The 23,120-nt window shown below is 45.2% G+C and overlaps 2 long non-coding RNA genes across 2 annotated transcripts; one reads left to right on the top strand and one right to left on the bottom strand.

Moving 5' to 3' along the window:
- The first annotated feature begins 16,466 nt into the window (after positions 1–16,466).
- LOC139542016 (uncharacterized) lies at positions 16,467–17,517 on the top strand. Its single transcript, XR_011668446.1, has 4 exons — positions 16,467–16,803; positions 17,002–17,120; positions 17,253–17,298; positions 17,430–17,517. It is a non-coding gene; the product is annotated as an uncharacterized lncRNA (long non-coding RNA).
- A 2,798-nt stretch (positions 17,518–20,315) lies between these two features.
- Positions 20,316–22,690, bottom strand: LOC139542017 (uncharacterized). The gene is made up of 3 exons (XR_011668447.1): positions 22,621–22,690; positions 21,922–22,390; positions 20,316–21,824 (listed from the first exon to the last, which is right to left on the bottom strand). It is a non-coding gene; the product is annotated as an uncharacterized lncRNA (long non-coding RNA).
- Between the last annotated feature and the right edge of the window lie 430 nt (positions 22,691–23,120).

Below are 23,120 nucleotides of genomic sequence, written 5' to 3'. Positions count from 1 at the left end.
TGAGGAACTCATTACATGAGGATATAGGGATGTAAAATCTACATAGCCTATTGTCTCGTCGGGTTGAGCTACATAACGCAATGTCAAAGCATTGGTCCGACCTCCAAACAAGGCCTGTCGCGGTTCCAGGGGCTCTGGAGGGTCATATTGGGTAAGGAAGGCCTGAACACGAGGATCCGCCTTTTTGAGGGCTGTCCATTTGTGCTCCCACAAAACCACAACTTTTAACCCGTAAGTAGCCTTTAAAGAATTCAGTTTGTCTTGAAACTCTTACATTTCCCCAAAAGTCTTTTGGGTTAGGACACACATGGCCTGGGGGACAAAGCATAATTTACAACCGTGGAAGAAACAACCGTTGTACTCATACACTGCCTCAACCCCGTCAATCTGTGTGTATCCATCTACATGGTAAGGCCCAAACGCCTTCTCCCCCCGATTCAAAGCATGTTGGATAAAAATATCTTTATCCTGGGCCAAGTACTCCAACCATTGAATGGAACCACTAGAGTAGGCCTTGAATTGTCGTCGGTAGTTGTCTGGCGATGGGATAGCTATAGATGCTGGAGTTAGATAGTGTGTACGATAGGTTTTCATGCACGCTGATGCAATAGTTGTACAGCTCCAGGGGTCAATGCCCGCATCTTTGATTACCTCTTCTCTGAATCTGAGGCATCCTTCACGAAGTATAACAACGTCATTGTCACAGTATGATTCCATCTCTTTATGGAAATCAAAAGTGCCATGTCTTACGGTCTCGTACCACGTCATGAATCTCTCACGCTCTTTGGGAGACATTTGATCACACCCGTACATTTCGGGGGATGGATAAGATCCTATATAATGTAGATTCTCCTCAGATGTGAAGAAGTGAGGGAAATAGCCTTTGACAGAGTTTTCAAAACCCAAGGCCTCTGGCATTTGAGCCAATCTCATGGATAAGAAGCTTAAGCTGTCAATGTATCTCTGTTTGAAGGCGGGGTCAACAAAACATAATATTTTACTACCTTGAGCTATGACACTGGGGGCAACGCCTTGCTGTATCAAAGGGTTCAGAAGCAGATAGGAGTCATAGGCTCTAGCATTGTGCGCTATAAATGTGAAGTTTCTGTACTGGCTTTTCTAAAATGTTTTAGAAAGAGTCGTGCACAATTGGGTCCCTCGGCCGACCACTTTTCACCCTTGAAAGTCATGGTAGATACAAAAATAGGCAAATGAACCCCTGATTGCTGATTTGTCTCAAAATCATAAAACACATATTTCTCTGTATGTTCATCTTCAGCCATGGGCTGAATGTAACACTCGTGTGGTACTTCTTGAACCACTTCAGCGTCTCTGCTTTTCAAAGGCCCTTTACAGATCGGGCAATGTAGAATTCCACAAACATGAGGTTTAGGGCTATCTATTTTAAGGTTGTAATTGCAATGACATTTTGGACATTTCTTGTTAATGTCACAACTGCTTACAGATTTACAGGCCTTGGGGTGCCATGTTTCAGTTTTGTGTTTTTCGTAACAGTAGGCCGAACGACATGTGCGGTGACAATCCTCACAGGGGGTCAAGTTTAGCGGTTGCATAGGGCAATGTTTATCCAGACATACTGAACAGTTATAACGGCACGAGTGCCCCCCCCTTGCGGGTGTAGCCGGTATGACAGGCTGGACACACATATGGGGCGCCTAAAAACGCTGTGATGTTAGTTACGGCATAGTAATGCTCATTTTGCACATAAAAGTACATAGTCTTAGGATGTGGTTCGTGTATATTTTGGAATTTCAAAAGAGCGTCATTAGCTCTACTGTGGTACAAAACAACAATCTTGATGTTCAGAAAGTTTTCAAATTTGACTATGTCCGAGAAAGCCACAGAATCCTGTATACCTAGACCCACAGCAGTTTGTAGCTCTTGAGCTTTTTGTAACGCTGCTAGATCAGTACATCCTGGGCTGAGTAAATGGGCCAGACCTATGGCAAAGCATAGCTTATTACCACGATTGGGAACGTTTATGAGGTAGGCCCTTTTATTGCTTATGATTTCTGACTGCATTAGGCTATCGAGCTTCCTTCTCTGACCACCGCCACCTTGGGGTTGACGTATTAATTGCACTACAAGTTCGAGGGTCCTATCTGCTAGCACGTTTAAATTTGACTGAACAAGGCGTTCTAGCAGGTTAACAAATTGTTCAAGATCTGCTTCACCATTCTGTAAAATAAGCGATACAGTGCTATGCAGACTGTCTCCACAAATTTCCAACTGTAAGAGATCCCGTGGTTCGCTATAATCTCTAACCCTATCTAACAGTTCATTCAAAGTGTCCATAATCATTACGTAAAACACAGCATATTCCCGAATCTGACCCCCCCCATGCGAAATTGAAAAACTGTCGAACCTCAATATTGTGGAATTTATTTAGGCGCAAAACATGTACACTGCGATCAAGACCTTCCCCCTCCAGATTTGCTAGACAATTGTCCAACTGTTCAAAAACATCGTATTGTGTTTCAGACTCTTCGGACCTGGGTGTTAACGGCAGGTTTAGAGGTGTATGTGGTGCAGAATTAAACCTCGGGCTCTCGTTCATCTGGGTAATTAGAGATATGATTGTTTCGGGAATCTGTGATAACATGTTTTCATCGGAAGGCCCTGACTCATTCATACGAGTAATAATTTCTATGAGTTCGGCTGGAATCTGGGATAATAGGTTTTCATCTATCGTCATTATGTCAGTTACCCCCGCATCATTCATATGGTTAATTATATCTTGGAGCTCTGGCGGGATCTGGGCTAAGAGGTTTTCAATTGTCTCGCTTAGGTCTATAGGGGGCGCCATTTGTCTAATTAAGGAGGTGTGTTCTTGCGTTTACATATATGTTTTTTTAACGGCGGTATTTGCTTGTTTTAACCCTACTGTTTTTTAACATACGGGGAAGCTCGCTATGCCAGAATGACACATCCTGACTGTATTGATGCTCTAGTAGAATACAAATACGTCTTTGAAGTAAAACCTTTCGTGATTTTAAACCCTGAGTAACAGCCTTGAAAAACCTCGCTTGGTCTATTTCAGAATCGGCTGTTTCCCCCTCAGAATTGGCCGATTCAAGAAGGTTGGCCGCTTCACAGAACATCAAATCGTCTACCTCAGAAATGTCATTTAAAACTTTGAAATCATCCGGTTTCGCTGTTTTATTGACGGGTGTCTGTGCATCCTCCGCTGTTTGTAGTTGTGTAGGTTCTTCGATGTCCTTATACGCCGGGGAGGAGTCTGAAATAAAAATAATACATACAAAAAATAGGTTATTAACCACAAAATATGTTAGATAAAAAAAAGATCAAATACATTTCAGATATAATCCTATATATTAACATTACATTAATTAAATACCTCGGCTTTTTTGACGAGGGCTGTTCTGAAGAAGTGCTGAAAACGAGGGAATTTGTCTTTGGTCAACACGTATTAACGAATCTGCCGGTTCTGTAGCTGGGGAGCCTGAAAAAAACAAACAATATTCGTCCTTGTTTTAACATATTCAGACATAAAAATGTATAAATATTAAAATATATATATACATAATAATATATATATATATATATATATATATATTCATACCGTGTCCTTGGAGCGCTGTCTCGTGAATACCGGCCCAGTAGTATTGTTCTGGAGGGGTTGAAGCGGAACTGTGGATCTGCGCACTAATTGTACGTTGGTTTTTAGATAGATGTGGCGCTCCGTAGGACGTTCCCGGGGGAGTTGACCTGCCGTTTAAAGCATCTGTTCTCGGCGTGTTTAATAAAACATCCGGGGTGAATGGTAGAATTGCATCAGAGGCCTCTGCTCCGCTGAAACCGTTCAGGTTCCATAGGGAGTCCGTTATCCTTCTAGGCTGAATGTCCGCTGTAAACACATAAAAATAGCTTTTAATATAAGATGCCCACACTTTTTTGTTTTTAAGGTATAAATATGGTTATGTATGGAATTCTTGGACATTACTCAAGTCTACAATAATGGGACGGCGTTTGGATGCAGGCAAGTTGTTCCTGAGAACCAACGGACGGTTCGAGCTCAGTTATACCTCGGAGTATCTGCGTGAATGCTTCAGAATCTACAAAACATTCGCCAATATTAAAGCTCTAATCACTTTATATAATATTGACATGTTATACGTTAAGAATACAGGCCCTAATGCATGTTTAATATTGCTATAACATACACAATGTTCAAACAATTCCCCACAACAGCCAAATCTAATATACAGCCTATATAGATCTATATATATATATATATTTCAAGAACTCACCTTCAGAAAGATCCATTAGGAGGTTTTCCAAGATGCTATTTTTAACGGGTCAGTCCGATAACGATTCTTGGGGGTTCTGTAGGGTCTGTTTGTAGTTGAGCTAAAACAAGGCTAACAGGGGAGCGTTTGTCAATAGAGTTTGTCCCCACTAACTCGAGAAAGGACGGTATGATTTCACATAGCCTAAGGTTGATTTTTTTTTTTTCGGACTAGACCCCAGCTATATTTGACTCCTAAGTTATTTGGTTCAAACAAAGGGATTGGTGTGGCTAAACCTTATGACCCCATATGATATTCTACAACCTCCGGGAAATAGACCCCCAATGTACGTTTCAAGCCCTGGGGGTGGGAGTTCTAGACAACTCTGGACTGATTGACTTTTTAGACCCCCTACAGCCTCTGTTTAAGACCCTGAAACCTAAATTATGTTTTGAAAGGCCTTTGTGTTTATGATGCGTAAGACACAGACAAACTTTTTGTTGTATGGAGGCATCTGTTTTTGTAGGATATTGTAAACCTTGGTTTCAAACGACCCCTGCCTAGAGAGAGAGAGAGAGAGAGAGAGAGAGAGAGAGAGAGAGAGAGAGCCTTGAGCGCAGCCGCATGGGCTTTTTTTGAACACACACCCCCTCCGCTTTTTCTTTGTTTTGAAACACACATACACCTACACTCCAGCACACGCACGCTCGCACATGGCTTTTTCCGAAAGTTTTTTTCTCAGGGACAGACTGCGCTAAGAGTGAACAAACTAGAGAGTTCATGACATGGTGAGATTCTGCTTTTAAAACCATCTTTTATTTCATTCAAAATATTTAGTACATACATTTTATAACCGTTCATAATTAAGGTATTTTACGAGGCCTTTCTTACAGATCCAGAGGTCTGGTGTTGCCAACCCCCATTATCCGTGTCCAAGTCACCATCAAAAGGCCTGGCTCTCTTGCAAGGTCCATCAAAACGCCGTAAGTTTTCACTCCAGGGGTAGATAATACGTCGGGCCTTTAGGTCCTGACTATGTCTCAAGGACAGCCGAGGCCAGCGCTTTAACTGTTCACGATTTTGGAAGAGACTGTCCAGCTTATTCATAAGTGTTATGAAAATCGGATAATCCAACCATTTAAAACTAAACACAGGAATAAAAAAGTTTACATCTTTGCATGCTCTTGAAGATACAGGAGAATTGACAGACTTTGTAGCATTAGCACCATCATAAACTGCACAGGCTAAAATTGTCACTTTGTTGTCAGGGCTATAGTCCATTGAAGCGATTCTTAGGGCCTTCAGATCACTGCCGCCGAAGACCTGTTCTTCCAACGCATATCCTGGCACATTTGTACCACTCAGGGCCTGTTCAATTTTACAGAGCGCCAGCCTGATCTTTAGCCATTCTCTCATCCCCAGAGCAGGAGAAAAACTCCCAGGTTTTGCCTGATAAAGGGGTTTGGGTCCACTGTCTGTGAATATCTTTACCGTAGAATCCTCCGGCTGGAATATGTAAGAAATATGGCCCTCACTCGTACCCAAAAATCCTTTAAAACATTCTGGAGCTTCACACAGAACTTCCTCAAGGCTTTGGTCACTGGGTTCATGACAAGCCGAGCATAACATCCCGAAAATTGGCATAGGTGGCATTTTTGTTTAATATTCAGGGGGTTATCATGTACAGTCTTAAACATAGATTGTTCAGGGGCTTTATAAGGCGTCTGCAAAGCCCAATACCCCCGGACATTCGTGTTTCATAGAAAACAACCCCGGAGGGCTATAAGCAATAAAATAGGCCTTACTCTTTGAAATGTTCATTACACACACAACCCGGTCCAAACAGGACACTAGACATCAAACAGCATGACAAATTCAAAAACATCATAAAACTCTTTTACACACTCTAAGCCGTGAGAAACAGGATGACCAAACATAGGGTCACTTTAAACCACGCCCCCCCACAAACCAACAGGGGGTCCGGACAGGAAACCCAAATATGGGCATGCACACTTCAGCAGGACATAGGGTCATGAATCAACATTTTGACGCGTGACATCTACTTTAATCTCTCTGACTCTGATTGAACCACAAAAAAATATGGATCATACTGTAGTCTGTATCTGGTTTTTACTACATGAATTCTCAAGCAACTCAATGCTATTGTTGATACCCATCTCAAAGCTGCCGTCTATGAGTCCGATGAGAGAGCTGGACAGGTCAAAGTGTCTCTCTGAGTGATGGCACTCTTCATGTATGTCCCTGACAGAGCTTTGGTGAAGGAGGCAAATGACAGGGCCACGATGAACTGCTGACAAACACAAGAGAGAGAACGTTAGTGTGTGTTTGTCCGTGTGTATGTGCATGCATGTGCAGACAGAGTGCATGTGTAGCTGAGGTGGCCTGCAATAGTAAAAAGAAGGGACACAAGTTTACGTCTGCAAAGTTCTGGCGCTTTCTTTATTCGGAATAATGTTTTTTTTCTCTTGTTCAATTGTCTATTTTCTTGTTAGTACTTTGAAAATATTCACATCAAACAAGTGCGCACTTTACCTAAAGCAGAATTCAAAAATGTTGCACAAATAACCCTGTCTTAGTGTATGGTTTCACATGAAAACCACAATGTATTTCACATTCATACAATAGAAACACCTATATATGAAAACATAACTGAATCTTTTTCTATATACCGCTACCTCTATAAAAAACGGACAACAATACATTCAGCTTTAAGATATTGGCACCTCGAGAAAATCGTCTCTCTCTCACTGTATGCACTAAAAGTCCACCAGACTGAGCGTGCTCGGCCAGTTTACCAGCTAGTGAGCACAATTTTACATAAAATCAATAACATGTAAAACCAACTCAGAAATCCCTAACAAATGGAGTCTTTATAAAAATCTCCTAGACAAAATCCAGTACAAGTAAGCTACTCAGTAAACATAGTCCCTGTGACTCGTAAATCGTTTTTTACCTCAGCTAGCATCAAGCTAACATATTCTCTCACTCAATGTAATTCACGTTCTTCTCTCGCGCAGTTCGACACAAAGCCAAAACAAAACCTTTCCTAACGTGATAATATCTTGACAAAGTTGTTAAATAGAATGTTATTACATATTGTGTATATATTTGAACGTTTAGAAGTTCTGTTACACACCTGTAATAGTAAAAAGAACAGACACAGTTTACCTCTGTAAAGTTCTGATCCTTATTCTGCAGAATGTGAGCGCTTGGCCAGAACTTGCTGTTTCTCCTGCTACAACAGTGCAACAGCGCCATCTATTGGCCTGATGGACTGCTAACGCTAAAGTATGTAGAAATTACAATTTAGATTAATTAAGACATATACATAAACAATCTTTGAGGTTCTTCCATGTTCCTTTCCATGTATTTTCCATTTTACTTTCCCTCAGTCCTTTTCACTTTCCTTGGCAAAATCATATCAAATCAAATGTATTTATATAGCCCTTCTTACATCAGCTGATATCTCAAAGTGCTGTACAGAAACCCAGCCTAAAACCCCAAACAGCATGCAATGCAGGTGTAGAAGCACGGTGGCTAGGAAAAACTCTCTAGAAAGGCCAAAACCTAGGAAGAAACATAGAGAGGAACCAGGCTATGAGGGGTGGCCAGTCCTCTTCTGGCTGTGCCGGGTGGAGATTATAACAGAACATGGCCAAGATGTTCAAATGTTCATAAATGACCAGCATGGTCAAATAATAATAATCACAGTAGTTTCGAGGGTGCAACAGGTCAGCACCTCAGGAGTAAATGTCAGTTGGCTTTTCATAGCCGATCATTGAGAGTATCTCTACCGCTCCTGCTGTCTCTAGAGAGTTGAAAACAGCAGGTCTGGGACAGTTAGCACGTCCAGTGAACAGGTCAGGGTTCCATAGCCGCAGGCAGAACAGTTGAAACTGGAGCAGCAGCACAGCCAGGTGGACTGGAGACAGCAAGGAGTCACCATGCCAGGTAGTCCTGAGGCATGGTCCTAGGGCTCAGGTCCCCCGAGAGAAAGAAAGAAAGAAAGAAAGAAAGAAAGAGAGAATTAGAGAGAGCATACTTAAATTCACACAGGACACTGGAGAAATACTCCAGATATAACAGACTGACCCTAGCCCCCCGACACATAAACTACTGCAGCATAAATACTGGAGGCTGAGACAGGAGGGGTCAGGAGATACTGTGGCCCCATCCGATGATACCCCGGACAGGGCCAAACAGGCAGGATATAACCCCACCCACTTTGCCAAAGCACAGCCCCCACACCACTAGAGGGACATCTTCAACCACCAAACTTACCATCCTGAGACAAGGCCGAGTATAGCCCACAAAGATCTCCGCCACGGCACAACCCAAGGGTGGGCGCCAACCCAGACAGGAAGACCACGTCAGTGACTCAACCCACTTAAGTGACGCACCCATCCTAGGGACAGCATGGAAGAGCACCAGTAAGCCAGTGACTCGGACCCTGTAATAGGGTTAGAGGCAGAGAATCACAGTGGAGAGAGGGGAACCGGCTAGGCAGAGACAGCAAGGGCGGTTCGTTGCTCCAGTGCCTTTCCGTTCACCTTCACACTCCTGGGCCAGACTACACTCAATCATAGGACCTACTGAAGACATGAGTCTTCAATAAAGACTTAAAGGTTGAGACCGAGTCTACGTCTCTCACATGAGTAGGCAGACCATTCCATAAAAATGGAACTCTATAGGAGAAAGCCCTGCCTCCAGCTGTTTCGCTTAGAAATTCTAGGGACAATTAGGAGGCCTGAGTCTTGTGACCGTAGCGTACGTGTAGGTATGTACGGCAGGACCAAATCGGAACGATAGGTAGGAGCAAGCCCATGTAATGCTTTGTAAGTTAGCAGTAAAACCTTGAAATCAGCCCTTGCCTTAACAGAAAGTGTAACGGTAGTCATATTCCTCCTCCTCGGACGAGGAGAGGCGATAAGGATCAGACCAATCCGCGGAGTGGTTAGTGCTCATGATGATTTAATAAAACGAAACTGAACACTGAAAATACAAAAACAAATAAACGAAGTGCAGAAACCTATACATAGAAACACATAACATAGAATGCCCACCCCAACTCACGCCCTGACCAACTAAACACATACAAAAACAAGAAAAACAGGTCAGGAACGTGACAGAACCCCCCCCTCAAGGTGCGAACTCCGGGCGCACCACCTAAAGTCTAGGGGAGGGTCTGGGTGGGCATCTGTCCACGGTGGCGGCTCCGGCTCCGGACGTGGTCCCCACCCCACCATAGTCAAACCCCGCTTCCGTAGCCTCCTCCAAATGGCCACCCTCCAAATGAACCCCACTGGATTAAGGGGCAGCACCGGACTAAGGGGCAACACCGGAATGAGGGGCAACACCGGAATGAGGGGCAGCTCCGGACTGAGGGGCAGCTCCGGACTGAGGGGCAGCTCCGGTCTGAGGGGCAGCTCCGGACTGAGGGGCAGCTCCGGACTGGCTGGCGGATCCTGGCTGGCTGGCGGATCCTGGCTGGCTGGCGGATCCTGGCTGGCTGGCTCTGGCGGATCCTGGCTGGCTGGCTCTGGTGGATCCTGGCTGGCTGGCTCTGGCGGATCCTGGCTGGCTGGCTCTGGCGGATCCTGGCTGGCTGGCTCTGGCGGATCCTGGCTGGCTGGCTCTGGCTGCTCATGGCTGGCTGGCGGCTCTGGCTGCTCATGGCTGGCTGGCGGCTCTGGCTGCTCATGGCTGGCTGGCGGCTCTGGCTGCTCATGGCTGGCTGGCGGCTCTGGCTGCTCATGGCTGGCTGGCGGCTCTGGCTGCTCATGGCTGGCTGGCGGCTCTGGCTGCTCATGGCTGGCTGGCGGCTCTGGCTGCTCATGGCTGGCTGGCGGCTCTGGCTGCTCATGTCTGGCGGAAGGCTCTGTCTGCTCCTGTCTGGCGGAAGGCTCTGGCTGCTCCTGTCTGGCGGAAGGCTCTAGCGGCTCCTGTCTGGCGGAAGGCTCTAGCGGCTCCTGTCTGAGCCTGAAGGCTCAGTACAGACGGGCGGCTTTGAAGGCTCAGTACAGACGGGCGGCTTTGAAGGCTCAGTACAGACGGGCGGCTTTGAAGGCTCAGTACAGACGGGCGGCTTTGAAGGCTCAGTACAGACGGGCGGCTTTGAAGGCTCAAGAAAGACGGGCAGTTCAGCCGGCGCTTGGCAGACGGACAGTTCAGACGGCGTTGGGCAGACGGGCAGTTCAGGCGCCGCGGGGCAGACGGCAGACTCTGGCCGGCTGAGGCGCACTGTAGACCTGGTGCGTGGTGCCGGAACTGGAGGTACCGGGCTAAGGACACGCACCTTCAGGCTAGTGCGGGGAGCAGCAACAGGACGCACAGGACTCTGGAGGCGCACAGGAGGCTTGGTGCGTGGTACCGGAACTGGAGGTACTGGGCTGGAGACACGCACCACAGGGCTAGTGCGTGGAGGAGGAACAGGGCTCTGGAGACGCACAGGAGGCTTGGTGCGTGGTACCGGAACTGGTGGTACCGGGCTGAAAACACGCACCATAGGGCTAGTGCGTGGAGGAGGAACAGGGCTCTGGAGATGCACAGGAAGCCTGGTGCGTGGTGTAAGCACTGGTGGTACTGGGCTGGGGCGGGGCGGTGGCGCCGGATATACCAGACCATGCAGGCGTACTGGCTCCCTTGAGCACTGAGCCTGCCCAACCTTACCTGGTTGTATGCTCCCCGTAGCCCGACCAGTGCGGGTTATTCCACCTCCCCGCACTGGCTATGTAGGCGAACCGGGGACACCATGCGTAAGGCTGGTGCCATGTATGCCGGCCCGAGGAGACGCACTGGTGGCCAGATGCGTTGGGCCGGCTTCATGACATCCGGCTCAATACTCAATCTAGCCCTGCCAGTGCGGGGAGGTGGAATAACCCGCACCGGGCTAAGCACACGTACAGGAGACACCGTGCGCTCTACCGCATAACACGGTGTCTGCCCGTACTCTCGCTCTCCACGGTAAGATCGGGAAGTTGGCGCAGGTCTCCTACCTGACTTCGCCACACTACCCTTTAGCCCCCCCAAGACATTTTTGGGCTTGACTAACAGGCTTCCTACCGCGTCGTCGTGCTGCCTCCATTCGCCGGTATCCCTCCTCACACTGAGCCAGAGAATCCCAGGCGGGCTCCGGCACTCTCCTTGGGTCGATCGCCCACCTGTCGATCTCCTCCCAGGTTGTATAGCCCAGATCCTTCTCCTGCTTCCGTGCTGCCTCCTCATACCGCCGCCTCTCGGCTTTAGCTGCCTCCAGCTCTTCACGAGGGCGGCGATATTCTCCAGGTTGTGCCCATGGACCTTTACCGTCCAATATTTCCTCCCATGTCCATGAATCCTGCGATCGCTGCTGCTGCTTTCTCCCACGCCGCTTGGTCCCTTGTTGGTGGGTGATTCTGTAACGGTAGTCATATTCCTATTCCTCGGACGAGGAGAGGCGAGAAGGATCGGACCAATACGCGGAGTGGTTAGTGCTCATGATGATTTAATAAAACGAAACTGAACACTGAAAATACAAAAACAAATAAACGAAGTGCAGAAACCTATACATAGAAACACATAACATAGAATGCCCACCCCAACTCACGCCCTGACCAACTAAACACATACAAAAACAAGGAAAACAGGTCAGGAACGTGACAGAAAGCCAGTGTAGGGAGGCTAGCACTGGAGTAATATGATCACATTTTTTGGTTCTAGTCAGGATTCTAGCAGCCGTATTTAGCACTAACTGGAGTTTATTTAGTGCTTTATCCGGGTAGCCGGAAAGTAGAGCATTGCAGTAGTTTAAATAAAGGTTAAATAAAAAAATAAAAAAGTTTAGTTGGAATAGGGTCCAGTATGCAGCTTGAGGGTTTAGAGGCCATGATTATTTTCATCATTGTGTCAAGAGATATAGTTCTACAACAATTGAGTGTCTCCCTTGTTCCTAGGTCCTGGCAGAGTTGTGCAGACTCAGGACAACTGAGCTTTGGAGGAATACGCAGATTTAAAGAGGAGTCCATAATTTGCTTTCTAATGATCATGATCTTTTCCTCAAAGAAGTTCATGAATTTATTACTGCTGAAGTGAAAGCCATCCTCTCTTGGAGAATGCTGCTTTTTAGTTAGCTTTGCGACAGTATCAAAAATAAATGTTGGATTGTTCTTATTTTCCTCAATTAGTTTGGAAAAATAGGATGACCGAGCAGCTCTTCGATACTGCACGGTACTCTCTTTCCAAGCTAGTCGGAAGACTTCCAGTTTGGTGTGGCGCCATTTCCGTTCCAATTTTCTGGAAGCTTGCTTCAGAGCTCGGGTATTTTCTGTATACCAGGGAGCTAGTTTCTTATGACAAATGTTTGTAGTTTTTAGGGGTGCAACTGCATCTAGGGTATTGCGCAAGGTTAAATTGAGTTCCTCAGTTAGGTGGTTAACTGATTTTTGTCCTCTGACGTCCTTGGGTAGGCAGAGGGAGTCTGGAAGGGCATCAAGGAATATTTGGGTTGTCTGAGAATTTATAGCATGACTTTTGATGCTCCTTGGTTGGGGTCTGAGCAGATTATTTGTTGCGATTGCAAACATAATAAAATGGTGGTCCGATTAGCCTTAACGTCGGTAGCCCTGCCCCCTGGTAAACAGTGTATGATCGCTGGATGATTTGTTTTAAGTCTAATACTACGGGTAATGGAGTCGCCAATGATTAGGGTTTTCAATTTGTCAGAGCTAATGCTGGGAACCTTCGGCGTCTCAGACCCCGTAACGGGAGGAGTAGAGACCAGAGAAGGCTCGGCCTCAGACTCCTACTCGCTGCTTAGTGGGGAGAACCGGTTCAAAGTTTCTGTCGGCTGAATGAGCGACACCGGTTGAGCATTTTGGGAAATGCTGTACATTTCCCTCCAGAAGCCATGAGAAAGTTGTCCGGCTGCGGGGACCGTGCGAGGGGATTTCTAGTACTATCTGTACTTACTGGTGGCACAGACGCTGTTTCATCCTTTCCTACACTGAAATTACCCTTGCCTAACGATTGCGTCTGAAGCTGGGCTTGCAGCACAGCTATCCTCGCCGTAAGGCGATCGTTCTCCTGTATATTATGAGTACAGTGACTGCAATTAGAAGGCATCATGTTAATGTTACTACTTAGCTTCGGCTGTTGGAGGTCTTGACGAACCATGTCCAGATAAAGCGTCCGGAGTGAAAAAGTTGAAAGAAAAAAAGTTGAGTGAGGGAAAAACAAAAAATATAAACGTAAATTAAAAAGTAAAAACCGTAAAGTTGTCAGGTAGCAAAGTAAGGTTAGCAACAAAACGCACAGCAGCACGTAAACAAGTCTGCAAGTTGTGACCGGAAATGTCACAAAACAAGCTCTGTCTCAGTCAAGACTTATTCAGAGCCACCATGAATTGAAAGCAGCTTCTGACGGATTTTAAACCATTCAACAAATAGTTTTATAATGAAGCTTAGACCATACTAAACACCCTGGATTCTTTACACACACATTGAAAGGCAAAAATCTCAAATTTGGACTCATCAGACCAAAGGACAGATTTCAACCAGTCTAAGGTCCATTGCTCGTGTTTCTTGGCCCAAGCAAGTCTCTTCTTATTATTGGTGTCCGCCCTTTAGTAGTGGTTTCAATGGAGCAATTTGACCATGAAGGCCTGATTCACGCAGTCTCCTCTGGACAGTGCATGTTGAGATGTGTGTGTTTCTTGAACTCTGTGAATGTCACGAACGTGGTAATCCTCCTCATCTGAGGAGGAGCAAGGATCTGACCAAAACGAAGCGTGGTTTGAATACATACTTGAATTTATTTAACGAAGACGAAACGAAGAACACTTGCCAAACTAACAAACGAACGTGAAGCTATACTACGACAAGTGCAGACACAGGCAACTTACGTAATGACATAGACAATAACCCACAATACAAAACAGACTAACTAAATATGGTTCCCAATCAGAGACAACACAAAACACCTGCCTCTGATTGAGAACCATGTCAGGCCAAACTAGAAAACCCCACATAGAAACAGACAACATAGAACTCCCCACCCCAACTCACGCCCGACCATACTAACTAAAGACAAAACAAAGGAAAATAAAGGTCAGAACATGACAGTGAAGCATTTATTTGGGCTCCAATCTGAGGTGCAGTTAACTCTACTGAACTTATCCTCTGCAGCAGAGGTAACTCTGGGTTTTCCTTTCCTGTGGCAGTCCTCATGAGAGCCAGTTTCATCATAGCACTTCATGGTTTTTGCGACTGCACTAGAAGAAACTTTCAAAGTTCTTGAAATTTTCCGTATTGACTGACCTTCATGTCTTAAGTAAGGATGGACTGTTGTTTCTCTATGCTTATTTGAGCTGTTCTTGGCATAAAATGGACTTGGTCTTTTACCAAAAAGGGCTATCTTCTGTAAACCATCCCTACCTTGTCACAACACAACCTATTGGCTCAAACGCTTTAAGGAAAGAAATTACACAAATTAACTTTTAAGAAGGTACACCTGTTAAGTCCAATTGTGCTATTTCATAGTTTTGATGTCTTCACTATTATTCTAAAATGTAAAAAATTGTAAAAATAAATGCATTCCAGGTGACTACCTCATGAAAAGGCCAAGAGTGTGCAAAGCGGTCATCAAGGGAAAGGATAGCTACTTCGAAGAATCTCAAATATAAAATATATTTTGATTTGTTTAACACTTTTTTTTCTTACTACATGATTCCAATTGTGCTATTTCATAGTTTTGATGTGTTCACTATTATTCTAAAAAGTAAAACATTTTAAAAAATAAAGAAAAACCCTTAAATGAGTAGGTGTGTCCAGACGTTTGACTGGTACTGTATATATTGTGATATTGCAAATATTGTACAATCCAGGGGTGCAAAACTTTTGGAGACTTACCCAGAAAGACTCACAGCTTTAATCGCTGCCAAAGGTGATTCTAACATGTATTGTGAATACGTATGTAAATGAGATATTTCTGTATTTCATTTTCAATACATTTGAGACAAAATTAAAAACCATGTTTTCACTTTGTCATTATGGGGTATTGTCTGTAGCTGGGTGAGATGATAAAAAAACTATAATTTAATCCATTTGGAATTCAGGCTGTAAGAAAACAAAATGAGGAATTAGTTAAGGGGTATGAACACTTTCTGAAGGCACTGTATATCTGCAAGAAAGTGATAAATGAGCGACTATTTGAAAGGGGGTCATATATACATTGCCTTATTTAAAAATAAATAGCTATCATGCTATAATCGGCATAGTTTCTCAGACCAAGTCTTCATTCTGGCTTAAACAAAGCAATCTGATCATACTCCAGTAAAATACACCCTACAGGGAATTTAAAAAAATGGCTTCTGCAAAGCACATATACATTGTCCAATCAACATCCACACATTGATTTCATTCTTTGGGTCTTTATTCAAACACAAACACACTTGGAATAAAATGCTCTTTCAGTGTCTGACTATTCAAACTACACTGTACAGCTTTAGTGTGTCTGTGCATCATAGGTACAACTGTAAGCAATTCCGTTCTCAAATGTCTGTTTAATGTGAGAAGCAAAATGAAAACACCTGTTAGACCATTACAATGCGGACTGTCATGCATTTTTACTATTACCAACAAGACAACGAAGTGATACGTGCCATGGAGACTTATAAGGGATACTTTCCCAACGCCAAAAGTTCCCACGCGGAGCGATATTGTTTACTACACTGTTATGCATACAATCCAAGTCATACGTTTATTGTCATTCATACTCTTATTTTGAACCGAATATCTTTGCGAAAGTGTTCATTGTGTCAATTCAGAGCTCGGAAATATTGGAATAATGTGCTTAAGGGGACTGACACTCAAGGCGCACAACAGGATAAAACACAACAACCACATTTTCAATTGACAATCATTGCTTTAAATGGAAGTGGTCGATAGATTTGTATAGGCATATATAAACAATGTATTTAACTTGTAAACCAAGGTTGGATTAGTAGGTCTAAGCAACATGCACCTGGATAATCGCGTCATGAATCGGGACGGGCTCCTACATCCTCATATACACATTATGACACAACAAAGAGCTTAATCTTTCACGAAATAAAGACATAGAAGCATACCCATTTATACAGGTTCTACACATTCCATTTCTCCATGGCAATAGAATGTAAACATTCTATTTGCGCCAAACATCGCCTACAACTCAATTCTAAGTGCAGCATATTGGACGACTCCACAGTCATTGATCATTCGCGACTTTAAGTCATTCCTGTTATCTCTAGAGCATCCCGTATATCTATAGCGCTGCATTTCTTCCCCATCTTACCATGGATAGGGTTTTGTGCATTCCGGAGTTCACTTATGGTCCCACAAAGGTAATCTTAGGAGAAATGCATTTTAGCATACTGTAAATGCCTGTGAATAACAAAGCATAATTATTTTCATTATCTTCAAAGGAATTCTGTAGAAGCAGCCTTTATTTTCAGACTCTGCAGGCCTGCTGGGAGGAAACATATTACAATAAACAGGTAAGATTCATCCCACAAAAACATAAACAGAAAGAGAGTTGTATTTCAAGACAGTTTAGAGAAGTTGGTCATAAGAGTTCTTAATATCACTTGCAAATTGTAAGGCATGAGCAGTTGTGAAATGTTGCGAGAGGCCCTTCTGAAAGCACATGATATGGTATTTCGTGGCACGGTCTCACACCTTACCTCATCTTGCAGAAGAAGCTCATGGTCCACTATCTGCTGCTCCAGAGTCAAGGCCAGGTCCCGCCCCATGTCACCACGGAGCACATGAGCAACTGGCTGGTGTCTCAGGGCAAAAAATCCCTTAGGGAGAGGTGAGTACCACGTCAGCACTCACCTTCACTGCCATTCCCTGCCACCAGCAGCACTCCAGGAGGTGTGGGTAAAATAAACAACAGAAAAATCAGAAGCCAGGAAAGTTGAATTGCTCTGTGTTTTATTTGAAGGGTGTGGAAGGAAACCCTGGAGGAGGGAAACGACCTCGCTCGGCTGGTAAGAGAATGAGAGTTAGAGACATACTACAAGTTAGTGAGCTCTTTACTAGCCTTTCAACAACTAGTTAGCACAGCAGGATAGATCTCTTGTGAAATTACACTAACGGGACTTCCTGTTTCATACTGCAGGCCTGGGAAGTAAACACTTGCCTAAAAATGATGAACATAGAGCACGAGGCTTTCTGCAAGCTCCGTCGCTCCATGCACTCCACCTCGCCAGCTGACATGTGAGTTCCATGTACTGCCCTGCATATGACTTGATCCATTTATCTACACATCTGGAACTACGCAGAAACAGACTAAGACAGTGTTCTATGTGAGAACATTGCACATCGTTTAGCTTTGTCTTCTCCTTTTTGTTGATTTCAGCGATCCTAAGGTCCACAGCGTCGTGGAGAGAGCTGTGAGGAGCATTCTGGGCGAGCAGTCCAATGAGCCCCGTAGCAACCTCCTCAGCCCATCTCAGGTGGTGGTGGAGGTGGTGCCCAGGCTCCTCCTGGCCCTGTGGCTTCAGCCAGAGGAAGGCCATTCAGAGCACCCAATCCTTATAAGCGGGATGGCCGTGGGCATGGTGGCGGCTGTAGTGGAGAAGCTCTCCTGCATGTTAAAGGACCCTTCCCCTCACATCCCTTTCTCCCGGGCTGCTGCTTTTGACTCTGTGCGGTCGATCCTCGGGAGAATCAGTCAGTCCTTCTCCACGGATGACCTCCAGAGCACTTTTTATATGAGCTCTGTCTGTGCCTTTGTGGCGGACGAGGTGCAGAGCTGCTTCCAGCCCCCTGCAGCCACCCTACCAGTCCCCCCTGTCCTCGCGGTGGCCGTCTCCACCACACTACCAGCTGACATCCAAGCAGGTGAGTAGCAATGATATAGAGCATTCTGACAGATGCCTGTTGTGATGACATCTTGGTGCCTTGTAGTAGTAGAGCTCATCAGGATTGTTGTCGTCACCCATAACAGACGCAGACCCGGATTCTTCCCACCTGGAGGTTGTAGACATTACCCCTAACATAGAGGCAGACCAGGCTTCTTCCCACCTGGAGGTTGTGGACATCACACCTAACACAGAGGCAGACCAGGCTTCTTCCCACCTGGAGGTTAAAGACATCACCCCTAACACAGAGGCAGACCAGGCTTCTTCCCACCTGGAGGTTAAAGACATCACCCCTAACACAGAGGCAGACCAGGCTTCTTCCCACCTGGAGGTTGTGGACATCACCCCTAACATAGAAGCAGACCCGGCATCTTCCCACCTGGAGGTTAAAGACATCACCCCTAACACAGAGGCAGACCAGGCTTCTTCCCACCTGGAGGTTGTGGACATCACCCCTAATACAGAGGAAGACCAGGCTTCTTCCCACCTGGAGGTTGTGGACACCACCCCTAACATAGAAGCAGACCCGGCATCTTCCCACCTGGAGGTTAAAGACATCACCCCTAACACAGAGGCAGACCAGTCTTCTTCCCACCTGGAGGTTGTGGACATCACCCCTAATACAGAGGCAGACCCGGCATCTTCCCACCTGGAGGTTAAAGACATCACCACTTACACAGAGGCAGACCCGGCATCTTCCCACCTGGAGGTTAAAGACATCACCACTTACACAGAGGCAGAGCCCATCTCTTCCCTCTTGGAGGTTGTGGACGTCACACCTGAAGAAAGGACTCTCATGATGGCCGTCTTCGCCACTCTGCCAGCTGACATCCAAGCAGGTGAGTAACACTTAGAGAGCACTCTGACAGGTGCTGTTTGTCATGACATCTTAGTAGAACCTTTCAACTGGCCAGTGTTTAGAACCTACGGTTTGCATTTGTTTACATCCTGTTCCTATTTTTTCCCTTTCCAGAGGATGTTGCTGTGGTCATTCCGGATGTCACCCAACACGTCACCAAGGACGTGACACTGGATGTTCCATGCAGAGCTAGGAAAGGGGCAGTCCGGCGATTTTTTTGCAGGCTTTGGAGGGCAGTGTGCTGCTGCGCCTGCCACAAGGAAGAGGAGGAACAATATTAATTATTCATCAGACATTCAGAAATGGGATTGAACCATAGACCATTAAATTATTTGCATTATAAATTGGACTCAATTCTGCTTTTCTTCTGGTTACTACTTAATTTCAGAACTTTTCTATACACTTTCACTTTGCAAGTGTGGAGTAGGTTGTGTAAATACCTGGGAAACATCCCAATTTGAATGCTTTTAATAATTTACTTAAATAAATAAAAAATGTATTATTTGACATAAAAAAAACAAAGGGCGCTCAACCAATTTGAGTTGAGGTGCAACCAAAAACTTGAAACATCATAGAAAAGGAAAAAGCGCAACGCTTCCTCACTATAAAAAATGCATTGTTTTATTCAAGCAAGGTTAAACGATTAACGTTTCGGCCTAGTCTATGACGATATGCAAGTTGTGTTTGCCCAGTAAAAGGGCGACCCAGACTCACGCTGGTTCTTGAGGGTTGAAGACAGTGAAAAATTATCATTAAGTAAATGGGACTTTTAAATTCTTGAATAAAAATCTTTAATGAACATGAATTTAAATACAATTGACTTGAGGATCAGAACAGGCAGGCTGACTGGCTAGCACTGAAGGCCCTCTGCCTCTACCTCTGTGTGGTTCATCTCAACCAAGAGGTTGTCTTTCTCTCTGTGGGTGTGAATCACTATGACCTCTCCCTCTGCCTGCCATTTGGCTGATCAGAAGCCTTCTGCTCTTTCTTGCTCACATGAACAGGAGGAATTGCCTCTGGGGTAACCTCCTCCTCTATCTAACGCCTCTTCCACCTCCTCTTTCTGACTGTGTTCGACTGAGGTCACTCGTTCTCTCTCCCTGGGTGTTGGATAGTTCCTCCTCCTCTGTGTCTTTGTGAGTTTGGAGGGAGTTATCCTGTTTCGGCTCCCTCTAAGGGTGTGCACCGTAATCTCTTTCGGTGTGTTGAGGGGTTCAGTGGTTTTGGAGGGAGTCTGAAGTTCGATCTCTAGCGATGAGTGTGGGGGCTGTACCGTGGAGGAGCCACTGAGACATGTGATGAGGCCAAGGAAGATCACTCTGCAAGGACGGGATAGGACACATCACAACACTGCTGCTCATTCATATTCAAACACACCTCAGAGTACGGACACAAACATGGACGCCCCCCCCACACACAATGAACTTAACTGTACATATCAGAATCATACATTCGACAGCCACCTCTTCCCCCACATGTATTGATCCCCCACCTCAAACATGTTGAGTCAATTCCAGATGCTGGAATGGTGCTGGAATGCAGGTGCAGTAGGGCCTAGTATGTAATGATGTGATACCATGTGTACCCCATATCCTGTGTTTGTGTTGATGTTTTTTTTAAATTTGATTTAACTTTTATTTAAACAGGGAGTCACATTGAGATTAAACATCTATTTTACAAGAGTGCCCTGTACAAGTTGAAGTCATATTGAACAACTACCAGAGAGAACGTTCTCTACATAGGAATTGCATACCATCTTTTTTACATACATCAAAATAATACTTTACTGTCAATCAGCATTTACTTACTTAGATAAGGCCTCAACAAGGCCCCAGTTAATGGTTGAAAATAACTTATTTCAGTGCCAATGAGTTACACTGAGTGTATAAACTATTAAGAACACCTGCTCTTTCCATGACATATGCTGACCAGGTGAATCCAGGTTAAAGCCATAATCCCTTATGGATGTCACTAGTTAAATCCACTTAAATCAGTATAGATAAAGAGGAGGAGACAGGTTTTACAAAATATTGTAAGGCTTGAGACAATTGAGACAAGGATTGTGTACGTGTGCCATTCAGAGGGTGAATGGGCAAGACAACATATATACGTGTCTTTCAACGGGGCATGGTAGTAGGTGCCAGGGGTACCAGTCTGTGTCAAGAACTGCAACGCTGCTGGGTTTTTTACACTCAACAGTTTCAAGTGTGTATCAAGAATGGTCCACCACTCAAAAGACATAAAGCCAACTTGACACAACTGTGGGAAGCATTGGAGTCAACATGGGCCAGCATCCCTGTGAAGGTGTTGAACACTCAGTACATTAATAGTATTGGTACCGTGTTCTTGCCGTAACCTGTAAAGCTGGAGCAGCCTGCGAGGCAGGGGGAGGTGTAGGTGATGCCGTTGTCTGAACACACAGGGTCCCACTCCCCAGCAAAGCAGGAGCAGTCTCTGTTACACTCTGACAACAGGCTGCCATCGTACACCAGGGGACCTGGACTGGTCTTTTGAGCAATCAGATATGCTCTGAAAAAGAGCTGATGCGAAAATATCTCATGTGATTGGTCAAAAGACCAATTAGTGGAAAAAATATCATAATTGGGTTGCCTGTCTAAACACATCCCTTGTCTCTCTGTCTCTGACCCAAACTTCAGTCCTTGCATCGATTACAGAAGGCTGAAAAGGATTAGGATCAAGAATCGTTACCCCCTACCCGATGTCCGCCGCCTTGGAGTTGGCCTTAGGAGGCCAATTCTTCACCAAACTGGACCTCCGCAACACTTAAAATCTGGTGAGAATCAGGGAGGGAGATGAGTGGAAAACTGCCTTTAACACCCTAGTTGTCACTGAGTATTTAGTCATGACCTTCGGAATATCGAACTCACCGGCAGTCTTTCAAGCATTGATCAATGACACTCTTAGGGATTTGTTGAATCGGTTCGTCTTTGTTTACCTCGACGACATCCTGATCTTCTCCAAAAACCCTTCCGGAACACATACAGCCCTGTCCCACCTCACTCAAGCAGGTTTTTGCTGGAATCCCGAGGCTGACAGGGCATTCATAGAGCTCAAGGGACGTTTCACCTCCGGACCCATCCTCGTTCATCCTGATCCTACACGCCCCTTTGTGGTAGAGGTGGGCGCCTCGGACACTGGAGCTGGGGCAGTCCTTTCACAGCGGAACGAGGAGGACAAGAAACTGCACCCATGCGCCTTTCTCTCCAAGCGGTTCTCGACCAGCGGAAGGCAACTACGATGTAGGCAACCGGGAGCTCTTGGCAGTTAAGTGGGCCCTTGAAGGGGCGGAGACACTGGTTGGAACCACTGCTTCATCTTCCGGTCTCTTCTCTGCACCTGGCTCCAACTTTACCACATCACAGTTAAAGCATCTCTTAATCCCTTCTCTTAACATGTATGACCCCAAAACACAATCAAGCAGCTGACCAATTACGCAAGACTTTAGTTCTATGTTAACTGAGATTAATCAACAACTGGATACATTTCTTTATTTCTATAGTGAAACTATCCTCCGCATTGGAATATCTCTACAAGTACAAGTTTAACCAGTATTTCAGTTGTTTTACCGTCCCATGAAGAAGTGTGGCAGGCCTGTGAGGAAGGATCCTACAGCCATGAGGAAACAGCCCATAGCAATGAGCCTGTGCAGCTTCGCCCCAAAATGGCTGACCACAGCCAGGAACAGCAGGTTACCTGCAAGAAACCACAACACTACAGTAGCCAGGAATCGCAAATTATAAACACTGTTTTTTTGTTAACTAAAAATGGCATATCAGTTTGGATACTAGGCTGCAACAACATAGCATCACTTAAAACAATGTTAGATGTTTGACAGTAGAGTCATGGACAAACACCAGTCAATCAATTAATAGGAACAACTATAAAACTGGACAGTATTGTGAGCAGACTCTGATTGAACCACAAAAAAAATGGATCATACTGTAGTCTGTATCTGGTTTTTACTACATGAATTCTCAAGCAACTCAATGCTATTGTTGATACCCATCTCAAAGCTGCCGTCTATGAGTCCGATGAGAGAGCTGGACAGGTCAAAGTGATCTCTGAT

This window comes from Salvelinus alpinus, chromosome 17, assembly GCF_045679555.1.
Source record: "Salvelinus alpinus chromosome 17, SLU_Salpinus.1, whole genome shotgun sequence".
Classification (NCBI taxonomy): domain Eukaryota; kingdom Metazoa; phylum Chordata; class Actinopteri; order Salmoniformes; family Salmonidae; genus Salvelinus; species Salvelinus alpinus.
This window is presented reverse-complemented; position numbering and strand designations above follow the sequence as displayed.